Below are 8,505 nucleotides of genomic sequence, written 5' to 3' on the forward strand. Positions count from 1 at the left end.
AAGCCAAGAGGCGTTGCTAGGAAGAAATTAGTCAGACATTTCTTTCATCAATTTATCCCACGTATTAATTCTTGGTCATCCAGCACTAATATCATCTGCATTTCGTGTTCTCCATCAAAGTTTAGCATCACCCATAAAATACATTGTGGTATTGTTTAACTTGTCAGTTTCAGGCACCCTTACAGCAGTAAAGTATTGTTCCATATCCCAGATGAAATTTTCCATTTTATCACTCCTTGCTCCACCAAAGGTTTTAGGTTCCAGTATTTTAACCTTAGACAATTGCCCACCATTTGAACTTAACGCTGCCACAGCCCGACGTAGCACAACAATCTCTGCACGAAGATTTTCATTATCTTTATGCAGTGACTCCAATTGTACATTTGTAGCCTCATGAAAATTCAAAGTTTCAGCTATGTGTTCATCAACAAGTCCTTGGAACGCACTAGCATCGCCTCGAATTTAGTCAGCGTCCTGTCTCAAATTGACAATCTGCGTCAGAAGATCAACCAGTGTTGGGTCTTCTATTACCTCATCAGTAATCCCAACAAAGGCTTCAATGTTGCGCACTATTTCCCAAAGTTCTGCATTCGTCACCATCGTTCAGCCACGCTCTGATACCAATTGAAAGAGGGTCGATTTTTTTTATACAACACCACTCCTAGGCAGTCTACAACTCTTTGCAAACTTCAGCCTTACACTCACACGAATTTGACTAAGTATAGAGATTCTATACTTAGTTTTATTTCGGCAACAATCAACGTAACAACACAGTCAATGTACAGGACCTCTTCCCAACCTTTTATTAATAACAAATCAATAGAGGATAAGGCTTTACAAATTAATCTAAGGCCAGATTCGTTCTTCCTTGTCTTAGACGAAGTTCCACCCCTTATAAAAATTCTACCCGAGGCAGTTACAATAGTTACATCGACAGTTACAATGGCATGTGTCTAACACTTGTCCTCACAAAATTCAAATAAAGTCTAGCACTAAATATTCTAACAAATAGAATTATTGTCAAATTCAAAATACATTCTAAGGCATGACCTAAATCAGCCATTCTAACAGTTGGAATATTTTCAGTTTATTGTAACACTTAGAATATTTCAACTTATTCCAACACTTATAATTATTTCAGTCTGCTTCCAACACTTAGAATATTTCAGCATGCTTCCAATGCTTAGTTTTATTTCAGTACTCAGAATTATTTCAGCCTGCTTCCAACACTTAGAATATTTCGGCATGCTTCCAAGACTTAGTTTTATTTCAGATCTTGTCTTGCCAACATCAAGTCCACATCCTTGTCTTGTCAAGCCAACATCCCGCCTTGTCTTGCCGATGAATATGTCCACACAAAAACCTTGCACGTTCAAGTTGTCTTGCCAACACCCAAGCACCTTGAACCTTAGTTGCACTGTTTTGCCTCCATGCATGTCAAGACCAATGCCCAAGTCCTTGTCATGCCTGCACGTAGTTAGTTCAAGTAATTTAGGGGTCTAGCATATACCTAGTAGGCTTCATAGGTTGACCAAGCTCGCGATTGCAATAATATAAACAAGCGAGTATAACAAGGTAAAAAAGGCAATAGTGAAGGCACAACTAAGCATGCATCAAAGTCATGATACTAAGGTGAATAAGGAAAGCAGTAAAGCTATCTAACCAAATTGGACCTTCGTAAACTTAGAAGACACATACAAGTCATAACCATGAATAAAACATACAAGTAATAACCCAATTGAACCACATAAATCTGATGGGTTCACATAAAGGCTGTAATACAAGGCATAACTCTAAAATGAACACCAACACCTTGAACCTAGTGTCTCTCATCCTAGAATAGCTAGTCTTTTACAAAATCTTTGTTTTAGCCATAAGCCATAAGGTAACTCAGAATGAGTCCAAAAGGGTTAGGACTCGAACCAAATGTCTATCTAGACCAAACTCAACGCTCTCCAGCTAAGGGAACCATCATAATTGCATTCTAAAGTTGTTTACCTAAAGTTTCGACCGAAGTCAATTGTTCTAACTTCAAAACTTCAAAATACAAAAACTTGCATAAAAACAAAATGAACAACCAGGTGACCAGACTATTAGTCCCAACAAGTCATAAATGACTTGAATTCCCTATAGGAAAGCTCTTAATGTAAAAATGTTGAAAAACAAAGAAAATGACCTAGAGGGTCATTACACTTCCTCTTCATACAAGATAATCTTTAAGATGGTCTGATTACACTTCTGATCATGTTCCCACTACTGATCAATAACCAGACCTCCTCACCAAGGTACACCAATGTATGTATATTTATTCTTGTAATTAGCTAAATGGTCTTTCAATATCAATCGGTTAACTTAGTGATTAGTTTGTTGTTAAATTTGTTCTAATACATGAGTTGAAGTGGTTTAATGCGCTGGTTTTTTCCCATGTTATGCAAATAAGCTTTTGTATGTCTAATCATTTTAGTGTGACACACTAAGCTTATTATTAGATTGAGAATATATTTTGGCAGGGCATCTTTCTTTTTGTGATGATAGATATAGGTGTAGACAACAAGACACTTATTGTTTCAAGAGGACACAACATAATGAAAAGGAGACATTGCATGGTGGTGTGTGAAAGTTGACAGCCTCATCCGAGGAATACTAGCACCTACCACTAAATAGTCTAAAACAAACACAGAGAATTAAGACATGACCTTAACTTTGACAACTTTTAGCCCATTGATTCAGAAATGTGGGACTACCAAGCTAGGACTACCTAGAATTTGACAACCTCAACTTCTATTATTTCTTTCATTTGTCCTTCTCAAGTACAATATTCTTGAATGGTCATAATTTTAGTATATCTTTTCGTTTGCTACCACCCGTACGTGTGCCTTCATTTAGTGTTTTTGTTCAATTTATTTATTTGATTTTGATTTGACACCAAGTTAAGAAGGTTAAAAAAACTTTTGAATGTTTTGATTTTAGCATAATATATAAATATGACCCTTAATTTGGCTTCAACGGACAACTATGCTCTCCAACTTTGAGTATGCACAAGTAGGCACTCTAACTTGTATAAAATTGAACGGGTAGACACATGCGTCCTACATGGTATAATACACATAGAACGCCAGGTAGGACACAAAATTGTCATGTAAGGTGTCATGTAGGACGAATGTGTTTATTTGTTCAATTTAATGTAAGTTTTTTGTTCAGTTTTATACAAGTTTAATGCCTACTTATGCAAAGTCAAAGTTAAAGGTCATAGTTGTCAGCTGAAGCCAAGTTAAGGGTCATGTTTATGTATTATGCCTTTGATTTTAAATTAAAGATTTAGAGAATATAACATCATATTCATTAATTTTGTGATCTTAAATATGTCACATGAAAAGTAATAATTACTCCATCTAATCCAATATATAAATGAATTGTTGACACTTTTTTATAGTCCAAAATAAATGACTTTTCCAAATTTCAGAAGGGTGTTAATTTGTTAAAAATCAGAATTACCCGTCAGTTTAATTGGAATCTTTCACTATATTTAAATTTCAAATAATGACCATCTCTATATGTAAGAAGAGTTAGACAAGAATTAAAAGGGTAATATTGACGAATTACCTTTTTTCTTTTAATGTTTTCAAATATTCTTAAGGAGTGTGACTTTACCTAGCCCCTATTATCATGTGACTAAACATGCTTAATTATTATGGGGAATTTATAGAGATTTTAACTTAGTTCACAAAGGACTTAGGTACAAAATTAAAGGTCCCTGGGCTGCATCAAAAGATAATTGGTGGCCCTTGCCGTCTGCAGCGCAGAAGAGGGATAAGAAGTTATCCAAACATTTAAGAGGAGTCATACAGTACACTATCGAACAATCTACTTACTATTCTTCTGACAGTTAGTAAAATACAAGTATTTCATATACACATTAGGGATCGTTAAATAGTTGGTTAACAATACAACTAAACTTACGAGGGAATACATGTATTGATTTAAGCCAGGATTGAGTTTAGTTATTCATGTATTACTTGTTTCATCTTCTAATAATACATAGATTCTACCATAACTAATACATGTTAATTATGCGAGTTTTTAAATTGTAAATCAAACATCATATCAATTTTATACACAACTAACTTACATCCTAAGTTTTGAGCTAACTATCAAACATGATATTACTTATACAATATCTAATACCTACCTAACTAATTTACTAATTAAGTATCATAGGACTCCTAAAGAAAAACAATAAAGGCTAATTGTTTTGTTAACCTAGAATACTAGTCACATCACCATAAATTCTTTTAATATTCAATTTGTCAACTACTGCAACCTAGGACACATAACTATCACATTAGATTATCAAAACAAGCACAAGGGTCTAAACAAATAAAGTAAAATGGACACAGATGATTCATTTTGGTTAACCAAATTAAACCACTTAGCTTGGCATATGTAGCTGATTGATAATTGATTGATTAACTACTATAACATAAATGTGGGATTTGAAATTTGATTAATTTGTTTAATATACTATAATATCTCCCTGTTTGGAGTGTAGGCAAAGGAAGGTATGTTTTCATAATTGGCATCATGCTATGCTTATCCTTAGAAATGTATGCTTAATAGGAGTTCCAAAGGGCAACACATCACAAGATTTTAGAATCAAGAGATGGTCCACCTATACATGGCTTTCTTATCACTGTCACACCCATGACCCATGTAATTTATTTGCACAATAATAATGCACACTATAGTCTAGTATATAGAGGTCTATGTTCTTTTATTGTAGCTAGTTGGGTCATTCCTAAATTTTTGAGATCACATGTTAAGCGATTACGTTTCGTTCCTGGAATATAGAGATCAAAAAGGGAAAATAGCAAACAAACAATAATATTTATATTGAAATGATTTATATAAGGTTACAATCTTTATGAAATTTAACAAAAAAAAAATAATTCGATTATTCGATCCTCACGATCATCAACTCAAGAGTTCTACTTTATTTTAAAATCGATGAAATACTTATTGAACTTCACGACAACGGCAAAGTCTATCTTTGGTGATCACAATCGCGGAGTTATGGAAACTCGTGGCTTACAACTTCAAGACGAAGAATCCTTTGTATGTGGAAGACTTGCAAATCACGGAAGAGTAGATATTTTCTTGTATTTTTCTTCTTTTTCTTTCCTTTCCTTTGGATCTGTGAAGACCCTTTTATATAGTTGTGAATCAGGGTTTTGGGGTTGTTTGAGTCCTCAAGTAATTTTAGAGGACCTTGGTCTTGAAGAGCATGAGTTGGGATCATTTTGTCAACTTTAATAGACTAGCTCAAATGTAATTTGGACTTTATTTAAGTCATATAATTTCAACTTAAATATTAATCTAACTTTGTTGACCAATGATTTGATTTCGACGATGAATCATACTTGGTACATTTTTTTAGAAAATCATATTTGGTGCATATTCTTCATACTTGGTACATTTTTTTAGAAAATCATATTTGGTGCATATTCTTTTGCACTTGCGACTTTGAGGAAGAACCACATTTGGTGCATCTTCTTTTGCAGTTGCGGATTTAGCGAAGTAACCATACTTGGTGCATCTTTTTAGCAGTTGTGGCTTGAGCGACAAATCATACTTGGTGCATCTTCTTCAATGATTTCAGCTTTGGCGAGAACCACACCAAGTGTATCTTCCTCTAAATTGTGGCTTGGCAACGAATCACAATTTATGTCTCTTCATTTGTAATTTCTACATTGTAGAGAAAGAGATTTTTGTGTCGTTTGTCGTAGTTTTGGAGAGAAACTACTTGGACATGATCAACTCCACAAATTATACTTCAAAATATGCTCTCATGCCAATTTATTGGAAAATTACAAAATTACCCTCAAAGTATTGGAAATGGTATAAAATTATCCTCCATCCACCTATTGGCTCCAAAATACCCTCCTCACCCACCTATTGGGTCCAAAATACTCTTGTCATCCACCTATTGCTTCAAAATTGACCACTTATTTAACGGTTTTATATTTAAACTATTTAAATATTTTTTTAAATACATGGCGCTCAACTATTTGTTATAATTTAACTTATTAGTATAATTTATAAATCAATTCACTACCCACCCATTACTAATTAAACCCCTCTAATAAATCCGTCACATTATTAATTCAACAACAGAAAAGCTACTAACAATTGAGTGTTTTTAAAAATTTGAGGCGAAATTATCTATAGAAGTAAATTATCATACATTCAAGTGTCTAAATAAAAATTACCGATAAACATTAAAGTCTGACTATGTTCATCTTAATTATTTTTATGTCTCAATTATGTGATGTTACTTCATAGGTAACTTTTTTCAAAATAGAATATTAGAGGTTTTAAAACAAATCATAAATATTTATGAAATTATATTTTAAAAAAGTGCATGAATTAATTAGGGATGTATTGCTTTTTTATCATTAATCATAAATTTCTAATTCAGTCTTGAAAGAGAATCCTCTTGAAAGTGTCCTCCTAAATAAGCGGCTCAACCTAAATTTAATTGGGGCTTCGTTTCGGACTCGAATAATTTTGAATGTCATTTTCAGGAATCTATAATTTCATCGTGTTTTAGTAATGTTTATGACGATTTTGATATTATTATTGGATTATTAATTGGGTGGGGTTTAGTTAGTAATGAGTGGGTAGTGGGTTGGTTTATAAATTACATTAATAAATTAAATTATAACCAATAGTTGAACGTCAAGTATTTTTAAAAATATTTAAAGAGTTTAATTTTAATTTTGAACCCAAAGGTGGATGACAAGGGTATTTTGGAGTCAATAGCATTTGGGAGCTAGTAGGTGGATGAAGGGTGATTTTGTACAATTTTCAATATTTTAAGGGTATTTTAGGCCCTTTTCCGTTGAATAAATTAGCAATTAAGTTACAATTACTAACATAATTAGTCAAAATAACAAAAAATTTAAAATATTTATTTAAAATGGCATAAGACATTATTTTTATAAAATAATATGTATTCGTATTTTAGTATTTTAAATTTATTTTATTTATGGAAAGAGTCATTTATTGGACCAAAATACACACAAATAATCGTCTTAAACTGAAAAAAAATAAACTAATACAATTTATCTTTTTTCATTACCATTCACCTTATTCACCACATTTCACGTTTCTTCACCATATATAACCTTTCTAGTTTAGATAAGGTGCTAAATTGTTGCTCACAAAGAAATTCTTTATTGTTAAACTAAAACTATTTATTAATTCAAGCAGATTTCTCGACTGGCAAGGTAATTTTCATCATCTGAAATTATTTTTTTATTTGATGTTTAAAGCACCCATTATACACACAAATTACGAATTTTCAGTCGAATTTGTCAATTTTCATGTGATTTTGTTCAAATATTCATCATATATTTATAAGGTCAGTACATTTATCTGGCAACTGATTTGCAACATTATGCAAATGAATTATTTCATGAACTTTAAGTTCACATATATATTTAACGAGGATCTAGATAATTCATAATTAAGCTCACACATAATTTTCAGCTGTCAAAATCATCTCTCCCCCTAATGTTAGAAAATCTGACATTCATCCCAACCTTATTTGGGAATTCATCTTTGTGCATGGTGGAGCAATTAAAATCATAACCGCACATTTAACATTTTAGATAAAATTATATGGTTCCTGACCCTGAATCACAAAAAGTTTTGAAAATTATAAATATATGATGAACATTAAACAAAATCACATGAAAATTGACAAATTCTACTGGAAATTCATAATTTGTGCGTATAATGGGTGCTTTAAACATCAAATAAAAAATAATTTCGGATAATGGAAATTACCTTGCCAGTCGAGAAATCTCCTTGAAATAAATAATTTTAGTTTAAAAATAAAGAATTTCTTTAGCACCTTATCTAAAATTGAAAGGTTATATATGGTGAAGAAACGTGAAATGTGGGGAATAAGGTGAATGGTAAGGAAAAAAAATAAATTGTATTAGTTTATTTTTTTTTCAGTTTAAAACGGTTATTTGTGTGTATTTTGGTCCAATAAATGACTCTTTTCATAAATAAAATTAATTTAAAATACTAAAATACGAATAAGTAAGGTAACAAAAATATTTTCTTTCTAAAAAAAGATATTATATTGAATTTAAATTTAGATGACGTTTGAGTTCAAATAGAATTCTAAATTCAAATAATTAATTTTTTTCTAAAAAAAAAAAAATGAAGTCGCTGCTACACATGCAGCGATTTTCCAATTTTTTTTAAAAAAATTAATAAAATCGCTGCTCTAGCAGCGTTTTCTAATTTTTTTTTAAAAAAAAAAAGTTAATCAAATGGTGGCAGCGATTTTATTTAAATTATTATTATTTTTAAATATTAAATCACTGTTAGTGTAGCGATTTTAGTTATTTTTTAGTATTTTTAAATATCGCTTTTCACGTAGCGATTTCATAAACAACAATATATATATATATATATATATATATATATATA

The sequence above is a fragment of the Solanum pennellii genome, chromosome 1, assembly GCF_001406875.1.
Source record: "Solanum pennellii chromosome 1, SPENNV200".
NCBI classification, from domain to species: Eukaryota; Viridiplantae; Streptophyta; class Magnoliopsida; order Solanales; family Solanaceae; genus Solanum; species Solanum pennellii.